Consider the following 17,038-nt stretch of genomic DNA (forward strand, 5'->3'; position numbering starts at 1 on the left):
GTGGTGCTGAAATTCCCTATTCTTCTCAACCACCAAGAATGGGCGCATTCCACGGCTATAAACATACCTATCACTCATAACTTCTTTGTCCCGGTCAGAATCCTCTGCTTGTTATTTTTTTTAAATGTTTCCGTCTTTCTCCGGTGGTAGGAATACTGGGGTGATTTCAGTGTAACTGTGTCGGCAGCTGCGTAGGCCATTCTCGTTGAGCAGTGGCACTACACTATTTTTGTCCATCGCCTTTGGGGACATTTTGGCTCCCCAGTAGATTACAAACTGGATATTCAAACATTGATAGAATCCTCCTGGTTTATCGACCCCACCACTCGCCATCATACATAACTAGTTCCCAGCTGCGCTTAAAAAAAGCACAGTTTTGAAATGCGCCAATCAAGATTAGAATTTTGATTACAAGGTATGCTATAGTTTTAATGGAACAGCCTGAAATGCTTTTTTCCCAGCTCAGATTTAGTCGAGGCATACGCCACAGCGTAGGTATAGCCTATAGGCCAAGTGTTTTTATTTTGTATATTTTTTTTATGTATTAATTTGGGTTCACAGTTCGGACCGAACCGAGGTCCCTGTATGTACTGAACTATTTTGGTTCAAATACGTGTACTGTTACACCCCTAGACACGTCCACAGTGACAATTTTCTGCATAGACATTAATTTAGGGCTCTTCTCACTCATTATGGAAATTAATGGTTGTGCTTCAATCAACTGCCTTTGACTAGACTCAATTGTTTCAATGTCAGACTTTCCCACACTGTGTGACAGCCTGAATTTAAAATATATTTAATTGACATTTTTTTTGCCTACTCACAATACCAATACCATAATGTCGAAGTGGAATTATGTTTTTAAATATTTTTACAAATGAATAAGCCTCCAACCATAAGCCTCCAACCATAGAGTTCACAAGAGTATCAAAAACAGCAAATTAAAAACATTGACAGGTCAGGAAATCAGTCTCAAGATCATTCATCAGTGATTTAAAAATACCAATAGGGACAAGTTCTTCCAGTTGAAAAGTATTTTGTAAGGCGTTCCAAGACGATGGCGCAGTACATAAAAGCCCTTTTACCAAATTCAGTTCGGACATTTGGAACAGTTAGCAGGATAAAGTCCAGCGAACGAAGAGAGTACCCACCACATTTCTGAACAATAAAAATGCCCAAATAAAAAGGTAGTAACCCCAAAATGGCTTTGTAAATAAAAGTATACCAGTGACTGAGCCTACGAGTGACTAGAGAAGGCCAGCCAACCCTGGTATACAAAATGCAGTGGTGCATAAGGGTTTTGCAGTTTAAAATAAATCTCAAAGTGCCATGGTAAAAGGTGTCAATTGATCTCAAACACTGAGCGGAAGCATTCATATATAATATATCCCCATAGTCTAGTAAGGGCATAAATGTAGCTGATACTAGCCTCCTTCTGGCTTCAAAAGAAAAAACGGCCTTATTCCTAAAATAAAATCCCAATTTCAGCTTAAATTGTTTTGTAAGTTGTTGAATATGCAATTTAAAAGAGATGCCGTCATCAATTAAAATTCCAAGATATTTGAGGTTACAACCTCAATATCCTTGCCCTGACAGGTAGTAATAGGTGAAAGGTTCAGAGGTCTATGTCTTGCTTTAGAAAAGACCATTAGTTTAGTTTTGTCAGTATTGAGGATAAGCTTCAATTGGCACAAGGTATGTTGAACAGTATAAAAAGCAGTTTACAAGTTCTGGATAGCTTTTGTAAGAGACGAGGCACAACAATAAATAACAGTATCATTAGCATGAAAATGAAGTTGCGCATTTTGGACATTTTTGTCTAAATCATTTATATTAATAGTGAATGAAAGTACAGAGCCTTGAGGCGCACCATTAAAGACAGACAATTTAACAGACATAAGCACATCAAATTGAGTGCACTGAGTTCGATCAGACAGATAGTTAGCAAACCATGCAACTGCATGCTCTGGAAGACCTTCACTCGACAATCTCTGCCTTAGTATAGCATGATCAAATGCCTTAGCGAGATCAATATAAAATGAGACACAGTGCTGTTTTTTGTCAATGGTTTCAGTGATATCATTTAAAACCTTCATGGCTGCTGTAATTGTGCTATGCTTCTTCCTGAAGCCCGATTGGTACATTGATAAAATAGATTTAGTAAATAAAAACTATTTTAGCTGTTCACTCACAAGGGTTTCAAGTATTTTCAGCTTTGATATTGGTCTATAATTATTTACAAAAAATTGGATCTCCCCCTTTTAAAAGTGGTAGAACAAATGATGATTTTAGGATCTTTGGAATTTCATTACATTCCAGGGTTAGATTGAACATATGTACAGTGGGGCAAAAAGGTATTTAGTCAGCCACCAATTGTGCAAGTTCTCCCACTTAAAAAAATGAGAGGCCTGTAATTTTCATCATAGGTACACTTCAACTATGACAGACAAAATTATTTTAAAAAATCCAGAAAATCACATTGTAGGATTTTTAATGAATTTATTTGCAAATTATGGTGGAAAATAAGTATTTGGTCAATAACAAAAGTTTCTCAATACTTTTGTTATATACCCTTTGTTGGCAATGACAGAGGTCAAACGTTTTCTGTAAGTCTTCACAAGGTTTTCACACACTGTTGCTGGTATTTTGGTCCATTCCTCCATGCAGATCTCCTCTAGAGCAGTGATGTTTTGGGGTTGTTGCCTGGCAACACAGACTTTCAACTCCCTCCAAAGATTTTCTATGGGGTTGAGATCTGGAGACTGGCTAGGCCACTCCAGGACCTTGAAATGCTTCTTACGAAGCCACTCCTTCGTTGCCCGGGCGGTGTGTTTGGGATCATTGTCATGCTGAAAGACCCAGCCACATTTCATCTTCAATACCCTTGCTGATGAAGGAGGTTTTCACTCAAAATCTCACGATACATGGCCCCATTCATTTTTTCCTTTACACGGATCAGTCGTCCTGGTCCCTTCGCAGAAAAACAGCCCCAAAGCATGATGTTTCCACCCCATGCTTCAGAGTAGGTATGGCGTTATTTTGGATCCAAACAGGACAACCAAAAAGTTATATTTTGGTTTCATCTGACCATATGACATTCTCCCAATCTTCTTCTGGATCATCCAAATGCTCTCTAGCAAACTTCAGACGGGCCTGTTAATTAGTGCCGATTTCAAGTTTTCATAACAATCGGAAATCGGTATTTTTGGGTGCCGATTTTCCTATTATTAATTAATTATTATTATTATTATTGTTATTATATATCTTTTTACACCTTTATTTAATCTTTATATAACTAGGCAAGTCAGTTAAGAACACATTCTTATTTTCAATGACGGCCTAGGAACGGTGGGTTAACTGCCTTGTTCAGGGGAAGAAAGACCGATTTTCACCTTGTCAGCTCAGGGGATCCAATCTTGCAACCTTACAGTTAACTAGTCCAACACAATAACGACCTGCCTCTCTCTCGTTGCACTCCACAAGGAGACTGCCTGTTACGCAAATGCAGTAAGCCAAGGTAAGTTGCTAGCTAGCATTAAACTTATCTTATTAAAAAAAATCAATCATAATCACTAGTTAACTACACATGGTTGATGATATTACTGGATATTATCTAGTGTGTCCTGTGTTGCATATAATCTGACTGAGCATACAAGTATCTATGTATCTGACTGAGCGGTGGTAGGCAGAAGCAGGCGCGGAAACATTCATTCAAACAGCACTTTCGTGCGTTTTGCCAGCAGCTCTTTGTTGTGCATCAAGCATTGCGCTGTTTATGACTTCAAGCCTATCAACTCCCGAGATGAGGCTGGTGTAACCGAAGTGAAATGGCTGGCTAGTTAGCGCGCGCTAATTGCATTTCAAACTTCACTCGATCTGAGCCTTGGGGTGGTTGTTCCCCTTGCTCTGCATGCGTAATGCTGCTTCAATCTGGTGGCTGTTGTCGTTGTGTTGCTGGTTCGATCCCACGGAGGAGCGATGAGAGGGACGGAAGCTATACTGTTACACTGGCAATACTAAAGTGCCTATAAGAACATCCAATAGTCAAAAGGTTCATGAAATACAAATGGTATAGAGGGAAATAGTCCTATAATAACTACAACCTAAAACTTCTTACCTGGGAATATTGAAGACTCATGTTAAAAGGAACCAGCTTTCATATGTTCTCATGTTCTGAGCAAGGAACTGAAACGTTAGCTTTCTTACATAGCACATATTGCACTTTTACTTTCTTCTCCAACACAGTTTTTTTTTTGCATTATTTAAACCAAATTGAACATGTTTCATTATCTACTTGAGGCTAAATTGATTTTATTGATGTATTATATTAAGTTAAAATAAGTGTTAATTCAGAATTGTTGCAATTGTCATTATTACAAAAAAAAAAAGAATTATGTAAAAAATATAAATCGGCCTGATTTTTAAATCGGCTTTTTTGGTCCTCCAATAATCGGTATCGGCGTTGAAAAATCATAATCGATCGACCTCTACTACATAGTGCACTATATTGGGAATAGGGTGCCATTTGGGTCACTGACATAGCCCCACCGTGTGTTTTATCTCCCCTGTAAGAACATCTTAGCATGTGCAGTCAGGCAGGAAGCCTGGTGCAAGATTTAAACCAATTGTCAAAGATCTTGACTCGGATTCAACCAAAAACGTCCCCTGACATCTTTGAGCTCTGTGCAGCAGCCACTCCCTCATGCTTCAGTGCAGGATCTGGGCAGTGGTGCATGGATTTAACTTGGCACACTTTTCAAATCTTGTTTTTTAATATAGATCAAAATCATACCTCGCCTATTTGCTACGTTTGCGTACGCGGAAGGAATGCTTCACTTCGTCTTGACTTCTCACGTGTGTGTGTGTGTGTGTGTGTGTATATAAGCTTGCAAACTTTTTTCTAGGGGATGGTGGGAGGACATGCATTCCTCAGGGTAATCCCCTAAACTGGGCCACACCCTCGCCTGAGCAAACACGCATGGATGGGGGAATGTATGCCAGGCAGCAAAGCATAGTAAAGCTAGTGATTCCCCCCCAGGGTCATTCACAACAACAAAGAAATGCTGGCTGCTGACCTGCGCTTTAACGGTAGGCTAGCGCTACCGGTGGGGAGGAGGCCAGGCTTTGATGATCCCCCGCAGGCAGCATCTTCTCTTAACAGAGGCCTCTCGACACCCCCTCCACACTCAATCACGCCAGACTTAATTTGGTCCCTTTGACGTCACTCTTCCCTGCTACTGTCTTGTGACCCGAGACAGACAGTTAATGGGACGAGGCGAAGGTTAAGTTGGCGCAGATGGTTGCTGCAGCTGATGAGCCCAGTGTTTCCCTCTTAAATGGGCCACTGTTCTGACGTGTGTGTGTGTGTGTGTGCGCCCGCCTGCCTGCCTGCCTGCTATGGCCTGCTCATCTCCACAGTGCAGTATAGCGCAGTGCGGGACTAGTGACAGTCTCTTTGGGCTGGAAACCACAGTCCTGGAATGGACTTCCTAGACACAAATTACGCTGTGAGAATAGGTCAGACCACTGATATAGCACAGCCCCCGCTCTGACCTCTGCAAATTTGGTCTAGGCAGTTTGAAGCATTGGCTGCTTTAGTCTGTTATTGGGAACTAAAGCTTAGTCATTTTGTATTGATTTCTTCCCCTTCATGATCTAATACAAAGATTCAGCTTCGGGTGTTAGTGACCCAGTATTACTACCAAGCCAATAATGGGATACATATTTTTTTCTGCTCTATCTGTAGGACAGAGGCTTCACCTAGTTCTCCCACACAGGCTCTAAATCATTCTCTTTCTCTTCTTTTGATAAAACAAGATGCTCTCTGAGAAATAATTTTTTCCTTGAAGAATTTCTTCTGCGGAATGTATCCCTCTACAGCACATATGTCAGAGTCAAGGCCCGCGGGCCACATCCGGCCCGCAAGAAGGTTTTTTACGGCCCCTGGGATGATCTTGATTTATTATTAGAACCGGCCCGCAGCAAGCCGGCAGCCCGCAGATCTTTTACACGCACCAATACTACATTTCCCACAATGCAAAGGTGACGCACCGAGCAGTAGGCTGCTTCATTTCAATATTTATTGGCACAGCAGTCGTCAGCATCACAGTAAAATTAACTTTCAGATACCCATCAAAAATGGCAAAACGGAAGGTGGATACTGAGAACCGGGGGTTTCAAACAAGGTGGGAGTCGGAGTATATGTTCACGAAGGTAGCTGGAAAACCTGTGTGTCTTCTGTGTGGAGAAAGTGTGGCGGTACTGAAAGAGTATAATCTGAGACGACATTATGAAACGAAACACGCGGACACACACGCGGACGCAACTGTCAAGGCCAGTTTTATTTTGGCAGAAGAGATCGCTAAATCAGCCCGGCCATTTACGGAGGGGGATTTCATCAAAAACTGCATGATTAAAGTTTGTGACGAAGTTTGCCCAGAAAAAAGGCAACTCTTTTTAAATGTGAGTCTGAGCAGAAACACCATTGCCGAGAGAGTAGACCAGTTGTCCATCAATCTAAAAGAGCAGCTTGTGAAAAAGGGAAAAGATTTTATTGCATATTCCTTGGCTGTGGATGAGAGCACCGACATTTCTGACATTGCCCAGTTGTCAATTTTCATCCGCGGAGTGGACTCCAACCTAAGCGTGACAGAGGAGTTTTTGGCTTTACGTCCTATGCATGGCACAACTACGGGGCATGATTTGTATGAAGAGGTGTCAAGATGTGTAAATGAGATGGAGCTGCCTTGGGAAAAACTCGTGGGTTTGACAACCGACGGAGCACCTGCGATGTGTGGACACAGGAGCGGACTGGTGGCGAAGATACGGGAAAAGATGCAAGAGGAAAACGCGACAGGTGAGCTGACAGCTTATCATTGTATCATACACCAGGAAGCGTTGTGCGGTAAAGCCTTGAAAATGGAGCATGTAATGAGCATCATCACGCGCACAGTTAACTTTATCAGAGCCAAAGGTTTGAATCACCGCCAGTTCAAGGCATTTCTGACGGAGTTAGAAACGGAGCATGGTGATTTGCCTTATCACACAGAGGTGCGATGGCTAAGCCAGGGAAAGGTGCTTCAAAGATGTTTCGAGCTTCGTGAGGAGATTTGTCTGTTCTTGGACAGCAAAGGGAAAGACACAACACAACTCCGAGACGAAATGTTTCTGTGTGAAATGGCTTTTCTGTGTGACATTACGAGTCATCTGAATGCAATAAACTTGCAGCTGCAGGGTCGGGATCGTGTCATCTCTGATATGTACAGTACAGTGAAGGCATTTAAAACCAAACTGACTCTGTGGGAGACGCAGATGCGGAAAGAAAATTTGAGCCACTTTCCCAGCTGCCAGACCATGAAAGAGAAGCTCTCTACCAGTGCGTTCCCGAGCACACAGTTGGCTGATAAAATAGGTATGCTTGCCGCTGACTTTCGACGCCGATTTGCTGACTTTGAAGCACAAAAAAGCAGGTTGGAACTGCTCGGTAACCCATTTGCTGTTGACGTGGAAAGCTCACCACCAAACCTCCAAATGGAGTTGATTGACCTCCAATGCAATGATGCACTGAGGGCAAAATATGCGGCAGTGGGTGCTGCGGAGTTCGCCCGTTTCCTCCCCGGCACAATGCCCCAGCTGCGCATCCAGGCTGCTCAAACGTTGTCTATGTTTGGCAGCACATACCTGTGTGAACAACTGTTTTCTTTGATGAACCTGAACAAAACATCACACAGAAGTCGACTTACTGCTGAACACCTCCACTCAATTCTGAGGATTTCTTCAGCTCAGAGCCTTACCCCGAACATTGATGAACTTGTGGAAAAGATGGGACACCACCAAGTATCACCCTCAACCTCAAACAAGTGAACATTACTGTGCAATCACATATTTAGAGTTTTTACTCAGTTCAAGTTTAAAAGTTAAAATTTAATATTTGTTTTCACTGCATGTTACTTCTCCTTAAACAAAGTGTTGTTTTTGATTAATAGATTTTTGCACTTTATTTTTTTGTATTTCAATCCAATTATATTTTAAAAATATTTCAGTTGAGTGGATGATAGAAAATTGCTATTATTGTTTTTTCTTTGAAGTAAATTTAGCCCACTTTTGCTAAAATAGAAAATATAGTCTACTGATGGTGCCTTGAATACCGGTTTCTTTCATTTAATGTTCATGTTATGGGGATATTTATATAAAGGAAATTTGTCTTTTGTGTCTGTTGAAAATTAAAGATTACTGACAGAGCCATAAGAAAATATTGCTTTATTTATCTGATCATATTGTAATATATTTGTTAGGTTTTCAGTAGGTTCAATTAGGTTCACTAGACTATATGCGTCATTTAAAAATTTTTCAATGAACATTCGAACAGTCCGGCCCTCGTCTTGTAGCTGATTTTTTTATTTGGCCCTCCGTCCATTTGACTTTGACACCCCTGCTCTACAGTATCCCTCACACTTGTTAATTGCACCATCCATCCACTGTGGGATGTGGTAAACAGGCACTGCAGCAGACCAAGGGGAGATCCAGTGAGTGCAAGGCAGGCAGACCGGAAGCTCGCTACACGCTTGGCCTTTATGCCGTTGTCTGCTTCCTACGTGGCACCCTATTCCCTATGTAGTAAACTACTTTTGACCAGGGCTCATTGGGTTCTGGTCTAAAGTAATGCACTATATAGGTAATAGGGTGCCATTTGGGACACATCCATCGTCATTAATTATTGATCTGAAATGAGCCTAATGCACATTTTAATTGTGCCTTTTCCTTTTTATTAAATTTTTTTATTTATATTTTATTTATACATGATTTTGTTAAGGCTGGGATGATACAAGTATTGCAGTAGTCATTAGTATCGTGGCAAGGAAACAAAACACAAGCATGTTTAACTTATTTTGGGAAACAGCCCTAATGTTGTAATTTATGCTGTCATCCAGAGTCACATTTATTTGTTTTTCAAGCTATATGTATGGAGACGCTGAGAAGCAGGTGCAGGTGAAATGTTTAATAAAACATGAAAAGAGACAACATAACAGTGGCGTCTACTCATAAACACCGGAACAATACTGACTAAGGAGAGAACTAAAGGGACTGACCAATATAGGAGGGGTAATCAGGAAGGTAATGGAGTCCAGGTGACTATCATAAGGACATGCAGGTGCACGTAATGATTGATGCCAGTTGTGCGTAATGATGGATCCTAGGGCTGTTGGTTAGTATTCCGGCGATGTTGAACGCCGGAGGGGAGGAGCGGGAGTAGACATGACACTATAGCACACCATATTTTACATACAGCAGGTTTTTATAGGACCAAATAGTTGTCTGCTTCGTTTTCATTTTTGCCATGGAAAAAATATTGCGATACTGGAATTGTACCGGCCCTAGATTTTGGTCATTCACTTTTGTTGAGTAGCAGTTTTTCTCTTCAACTGATTTGAGCATAATCGAGTTACCCTTACAAGGCACCTTGTTTTTTCTGATACTCTGCCATCCCTCATCAGTTTACAACAGAATTTGTCTATCACATCCTAGACAAATAAACCACTAGATTAAAAAAAATATATATATATATTACACACTGCTCAAAAAAATAAAGGGAACACTTAAACAACACAATGTAACTCCAAGTAAATCACATTTCTGTGAAATCAAACTGGCCACTTAGGAAGCAACACTGATTGACAATAAATTTCACATGCTGTTGTGCAAATGGAATAGACAACAGGTGGAAATTATAGGCAATTAGCAAGACACCCCCAATAAAGGAGTGGTTCTGCAGGTGGTGACCACAGACCACTTCTCAGTTCCTATGCTTCCTGGCGGATGTTTTGGTCACTTTTGAATGCTGGCGGTGCTTTCACTCTAGTGGTAGCATGAGACGGAGTCTACAACCCACACAAGTGGCTCAGCTCATCCAGGATGGCACATCAATGCGAGCTGTGGCAAGAAGGTTTGCTGTGTCTGTCAGCGTAGTGTCCAGAGCATGGAGGCGCTACCAGGAGACAGGCCAGTACATCAGGAGACGTGGAGGAGGCCGTAGGAGGGCAACAACCCAGCAGCAGGACCGCTACCTCCGCCTTTGTGCAAGGAGGAGCACTGCCAGAGCCCTGCAAAATGACCTCCAGCAGGCCACAAATGTGCATGTGTCTGCTCAAACGGTCATAAACAGACTCCATGAGGGTGGTATGAGGGCCCGAAGTCCACAGGTGGGGTTTGTGCTTACAGCCCAACACCGTGCAGGACATTTGCCAGAGAACACCAAGATTGGCAAATTACTGGTGTGATTTTGTTGTCAGCACATTCAACTATGTAAAGAAAAAAGTATTTAATAAGAATATTTCATTCATTCAGATCTAGGATGTGTTATTTTAGTGTTCCCTTTATTTTTTTGAGGTGTGTGTGTATGTGTGTATATATATATATATATATATATATGATTCAGTGAATTTTACTGGAGGTGGAGTGGGGATTAAGCAACAGTAGCATAATTTCGTTAACACACTTTTTTTCCTCCCCTATGTCAAAAATAGAAAACTTGTCATTCCATGAGTGGATTGCGTTATTCTAAAATTTATATAATTATATTCTTCTCATCAATCTACGCACAACACCCCATAATAACTGAAATACCTTATTTACCTAAGTATTCAGACCCTTTGCTATGAGACTCTTTTGAGCTCAGATGCATCCTTGATGTTTCTACAACTTGATTGGAGTCCACCTGTGGTAAATTAAATTCATTGGACATGATTTGGAATGGCACACACCGGTCTATATAAGGTCCCACAGTTGACAGTGCATGTCAGAGCAAAAAGCAAGCCATGAGGTTAAAGGAATTGTCCATAGAGCTCCGAGACAGGATTGTGCCAAGGTACAGATCTGGGGAAGGGTACCAAAACATTTCTGCATCATTGAAGGTCCCCAAGAACACAGTGGCCTCCATTCTTAAATGGAAGAAGTTTGGAACCGCCAAGACTCTTCCTAGAGCTGGCCGCCCGGCCAAACTGAGCAATCAGGGGAGAAGGGCCTTGGTCATGGAGGTGACCAAGAACCCAATAGTCACTTTGATAGAGTTCCAGAGTTCCTCTGTGGAGATGGGAGAACCTTCTAGAAGGACAACCATCTCTGCAGCACTTCACCAATCAGGCCTTTATGGTAGTGACCAGGCGGAAGTTACTCTTCAGTAAAAGGCACATGACAAGATTCTCTGGTCTGATGAAATCAAGATTGAACTATTTGGCCTGAATGCCAAGTGTCACGTCTGGAGGAAACCTGTCACCATCCCTACGGTGAAGGCGATGGTGGCAGCATCCATGCTGTGGGTATGTTTTTTTTTTTTTTTTTGGCGCCAGGGCCTGGGAGACTAGTGAGGATCGAGGGAAAGATGAACTGAGCAAAGTACAGAGAGATCTTTGATGAAAACCTGCTCCACAACGCTCTGGACCTCCAGACTGTGGCGAAGGTTCACCTTTCAACAGGACAACAGCCCTAGGCACACAGCCGAGACAACGCAGGCTTCGGGACAGAAACAAGCTTTTCGTTGCACCTGCGAGATCATCTGCGAATCTGTGTACGCGACCAATAAACTTTTGATTTATATTTTTTTTTAGTACACAAAAAACGGGGACCACTTGGCTCATTAGCACAACTTTCAAAACTACTGGCTGAAATTATACAAAAGTTTGAGAGTGCATCTTTAAGCTTGCATTCAGTTTCCCCTTGATGTTGCACACAACAAGCTTCCATCCCCTCTGTCACAAGGGGATTAATGGCTGATTTTAAGATGAAATTGTCAACCCTGTGCCTTTTTTGTAGTCACTTTTATAGTATTTTTATGTATTTATTAACCTCTGGGAAGAAGTATTTGTTATGAAGTTGAACATGTGCTCTTTATTACATAACTTTAAAATTAAGCTAAATTAACATTATAATTTTTTGGGTGGGGACTACATTTCTCTTATTTGTTCAATGACCTACACTCCACCTAGGTACTTTGTTTTCCTCGTTGTGTTTTGTGAGCCTTGGGATCTGGTGATACAGAATGTAACCAGTCTGGGAGCAGCTAGGAGACAGGCAGCCACAGCTGTCTTCAGAGAGGATTGAGTCCCTTTAATGAGCCACGGGCCTTATTTTAATTGGCCTTAAAAAATAAAATCTGAGGCACAGCCACGACCAATTAATTTGACTGGTAAGCTTTAGTGCCATGCAGAATAGGGTGCCATTGGGTATGGAGCTAGCCTAGGCAGCCAATAGTGACCGCTAGATCTGCACTCTCGTCTAGGTTTGATGTAATACACGTGTGTCCCGTAGCCCTACTCATGCATAAAGTATCCTCTATTCAGGCTACAAAAGCATAATTTTCCTGCTTAACTAGCTCTACTGGTGAGCCCCTTACCCCCAAAAAAGGAAAATATGTGTACTGTCCTTTCAAAAACAATGAATTTAGCAGCATGGATTTATTATGTTTGATCAAAATAACAGTGTTAGCCATGGCAAAATGCATAGAATTGCAGGGAATTAACTTTAAAACTGCAACATGTTCGCTCAGCTGCATGTCAATTTCTTTTTTGAATTTTCTTCACAATTCAGCCACATTGACAAGTCGGCCGTGCCCATTGCCACACCCCCTGCCACGCCACCACCTAAGCCTCTTTTTGATCCAGACAAAACACTATGTTCAATCATGGCTTCATACAACAGGCCTATATCCCAAGAGAGTCCTTGAGTGACTTAGTGTACGAATGTAGACTTAGTGGACCAGTATGACAGACCAGTATGACTCATCTTTAGCAGACAAGCTATCAACTGAAAGCCCATGTGATATAAGAGCTGCTATGAGGTTTACCAGAAGAGACTAGGGCTGCATCCCTATTGACACCCTATTCTCTATTTTGTGCATTACTTTTGACCATTTGGGAAGTAGCCAAGTTTTTCCTTAACTCTACAATGGAGTTGAGCGGCGACGACTGTGGGCGGACTGAACCTCCGACTACATCGAATCGCTGTCGGTCAATACGTGTAAAAATGTCATTCTTAAACCCTTAGTGTGTACCTTTTGTCCTCTGTTGCTGCGTGCATTTCATTGTTTGCTGAAATATATACTTTAAGTAAAACTTTTGTCAAATATAACCACTGACTGTTTCCTCGTATCGACTGACAGGGACTCGATGTTGTCGGAAGTACATTTTGCTCACTCGTCGTAACCCAACTCCACCAAGATGTACAGTGCTTTCAGAAAGTATTCGCACCCCTAGACTTTTTTCCAAATGTTATTTTACAGCCTGAATTTAAAATGGATTTCATTTAGATTTTGTCACTGGCCTACACACAATAACCCATAATGTCAAAGTGGAATTATGTTTTTAGAGTGTTTTACAAATGAATAAAAAATGAAAGCTGAAGTGTCAATAAGTATTCAACTCCTTGTTATGGCAAGCTTAAATGAGTTCAGGAGTAAACATTTGCTTAACAAGTCACATAAGTTGCATGGACAATAATAGTCGTTAAAAAAATAATTTTAAACATTCTCCTCTCTGTACCCCACACATACAATTATCTGTAAGATCCCCCAGTTGAACAGGGCATTTCAAGCACAGATTCAACCACAGAGACCTGGGGAGTTTTCCAATGCCTCACAACCGGCACCTATTACTAGATGGGTAAAAAATAAAAAAGCAGACATTGAATATCCCTTTGAGCATGGGGAAGTTATTAATGACACTTTAATGGCGTATCAATACACCCAGTCACAAAAGATACAGGCGTCCATTGCCGGAGAGGAAGGAACCCGCACAGGGATTTCATCATGAGGCCAATGGTGACTTTAAAACAGAGTTTAATGGATGTGATAGGAGAAAAGAGGATGCATGCATCCTGTTTGCAATAAGGCACTAAAGTAAAACTGCAAATAATTTAATTTAGTCCTGAATACAAATCATTATGTTCGGGGCAAATCCAACACAACACATCACTGAGTACCACTCATAGTGGTGGCTGCTTCGTGTTATGAGTATGCTTGTCATCGACAAGGACTAGGATGTTTAGGATAAAAAGAACCCAAATAGAGCTAAGCACAGGCAAAATCCTAGAGGAAATCCTGGTTCAGTCTACATGTGACAATTTTTCTTCCACTTTGACATTACATGGTATTTTGTGTAGATCATTGACAAAAAATTACAATTAATTCAATTTGATTCCCACCTTGTAACAAAACAATGTATATAAAGTGAAGGGGTGTTAATACTTTCTGAAGGAACTATACATTTAGTGGAGTTGAGAAACCCAGCTATTTGGAATGCAGTCTAAAGCTGTGCTGAAAGGCAGGTCTCTTCCCTGTCTGTATCATATCAAGCAAAGTAGATTTACTTATCACTAGCCCAGTGAATGACTTGTCTGTATGTATAAGAGATTTAATTATTTCCTCTCACTTTCTGGGAATGTCGGGGGGGGGAGTGAGGCGGCCATCTTGGCGTGATTTAACCCTTGAAGTGAAGCACTCTTTTGTTTTAGTCTGGTGAGGTAGCCTTAAAGTCCCATTGCAGTCAAAAAAAATGCATTTCCCTGTGTTTTATATACTGTATTTCCACACTGAGTTTGGAATAATACTGTGCAAATTATGATAATGCCCTTTTAGTGTAAGAACTGTTTGAAAAAACCACCTGACATTCCAGCCTGCTTTGGCCTGCCCAGTGACATTACCAAGCTGTAAATGAGTTAATAGACCAAAGAGTTCCAAACCTCTTTGCTAATAATGGCTAGTTTTCAGATTTTCTTTCCCAGACAATCCTAGCAAATGTATTTCTTGAGAAATTGCTCTGTGCCAAGATGCGACAGCATTTCTTTCTTTTTGACCATTTTAATACCTCACCTTGAGGTACTTAATTGTTACCCTGAAAGGATTTTGCGATAAAGGGATGGCTCCGTTGGACCTTTTTTTCCTGTAGGCTTAACTTGACTATACTTTTAAACTCATTGGAATGCAATTCTGAGCCTATATCCTATCTGAATGCATAGATATGCAATATGATATGAATTTCCCCTTAAGGTGACTGACCAGGGAAGTATTAATTTGGAGTCATACAGAAGCTAACGCGATGGGACCTACCCAAATCTGTCAAATAAGAAACATGTTTTATGTTGCAGAGCTAATGCGAATACACCCCAGCTTACTGTTATCATACTGACCGTGGGTTGTAGTGGTGGGCACCCAACAAGCTGTTAATGTGGAAGGTACTTCATTTGTCGTGTGAGTGTCTGCAGTGCACCAGTGATTAATGAACAAAGCGGGGGCAACCAGATGTGGAGGCCACCAAAATAGCACCTCTGTAATGAGCTGGTGTTTTTCTTTCTTGCCCACTGAATCTTACCTTAAACTCCCTCGATGTCTGAACAACCATACCACGCTAATACTGTGTCCCAAATGGCCCACGATTCCCTATATAGTGCATTACTTTTGACCGGAGTAGTGCACTACCTTTGACCACGACCCATAGGACTGATCAGAAGTAGTGCACTATATTTAGTGAATAGGGTACCATTTGGCGCACACAATATATCCGTCAGGGAATGCTTTACAACGGTTCCAATCGCTGAACTTGTAAACTGTTAGGTCACATTTCAAAATTGTCCCCCACGATGAAATCTGACCGAACGTTTGTCACACGCCATATCTCAGATGGCACTGGCCGGATTTTTGAGAAACTTCGGTGAATGATTGGCATCTATGGCATCTTGCCATAGAGATTCAGCATTTACAAAATTACACTGATTGGCCCAAGGCGTGAGCTTTAGTAATTAACTGAAATGTGTTGGTCACATGTGATATCTCAATTGGCTGGGGGGGTTGTGTTGCTGCATCATTCGTGGGGAACGACATGTTTACTGTTGCCTTGAACTTTATGTGACAGGATAGCATCTGTCAAAGTGCACATGCGTTTCAATTGTGGATAATGTTCTAATGATTACAGAGGCCAGATTGATTACCATTCCAATTGCACTAAGTGTGCCTAATGATTTGACCATGAACAAAGTACCTCATAATTACATAACTGACAACTACAAATACTAGATTAGACGAGTCGTTATTATAGTGATATGGTTCGACCGGCGAGGTTGAGAAGCCTTTCGGTCAACAGCAGTGTTTTCCATGTTCTCCAGTGCTCTACACACTCCAGGGTTGTAATCACTAGAAAACCAAACTGAATAAAACGCACCAAAATGGGGAGGGACTACCTGAACTTGTCCAATAAGAAACACCTGCTTTCATTGCAAAATGTTGCACTGGTATGTACTAATGATACGACCCAGTATACCATATACTCTGCAGCATGCCTTTCCTCCCTTCCCCCCAGTGTATGGTCGTGTGGTAAAGGTCTATAGATGTTGCTGGTGGTAGGAGCAGGGGTGGGGGGGCATGCAGAGTTCAGGGATGAAATTGAGATGGGCAATTTCACACCCAGCAGATGCCTGCGCCACTGACCCGCAGTGACAGGTGGGGGATACTAATTGGCAGCGCACATAGGGTCAGGGCCTACAAACTGTCTGTATCCCGAAGGCACCCTATTCCCTTTATAGTGCACTACTTTTGACCAGAGCACCATGGGTTATAGTCAAAAGTAGAGCTCTATATAGGGTACCATTTGGGATGCCTACACACTTCCCCAGACTCAGATGATCCCATGGAGGGAGAGAAGGGTGTACAGTGGGAGGGAAAGATGGATGGGAGTATTGCTGGTGGGGGGGAACACAAATTGGCAGAGCATATACTGTTGCAGTTAATTAAAACTCATGGTGTGTTTGTATTTGTAGTAATTATAACTACCCTAGGCGGGAGGAAGCGGTAGGTGGAAGGAAGGCAGGGAGAGAGAGGTAGGCGGGACCAAGGGCTGGAGGGGAAAAGTAGATGAGAGGTGGGAGAGTTAGGTGTAAGGAGTGAGGGAGGAAGGCAGGACCAAGGGCGAGAGGGAAAAAGTAGGTGGGAGGTTTGGAGGGAGAGGTAGGAGTGATATGGTGGAGGGATGGAGAGGTAGGAGTGATATGGTGGAGG

General features: G+C 41.9%; 1 protein-coding gene across 15 annotated transcripts in view; it reads left to right on the forward strand.

Moving 5' to 3' along the window:
• Window positions 1-17,038, forward strand: part of LOC139373285 (muscleblind-like protein 2a) — an 84,215-nt gene that overhangs the window by 30,966 nt on the left and 36,211 nt on the right. The gene's annotated exons all lie outside the window — the stretch shown is intronic.

Source organism: Oncorhynchus clarkii, chromosome 18, assembly GCF_045791955.1.
Source record: "Oncorhynchus clarkii lewisi isolate Uvic-CL-2024 chromosome 18, UVic_Ocla_1.0, whole genome shotgun sequence".
Taxonomy (NCBI): domain Eukaryota; kingdom Metazoa; phylum Chordata; class Actinopteri; order Salmoniformes; family Salmonidae; genus Oncorhynchus; species Oncorhynchus clarkii.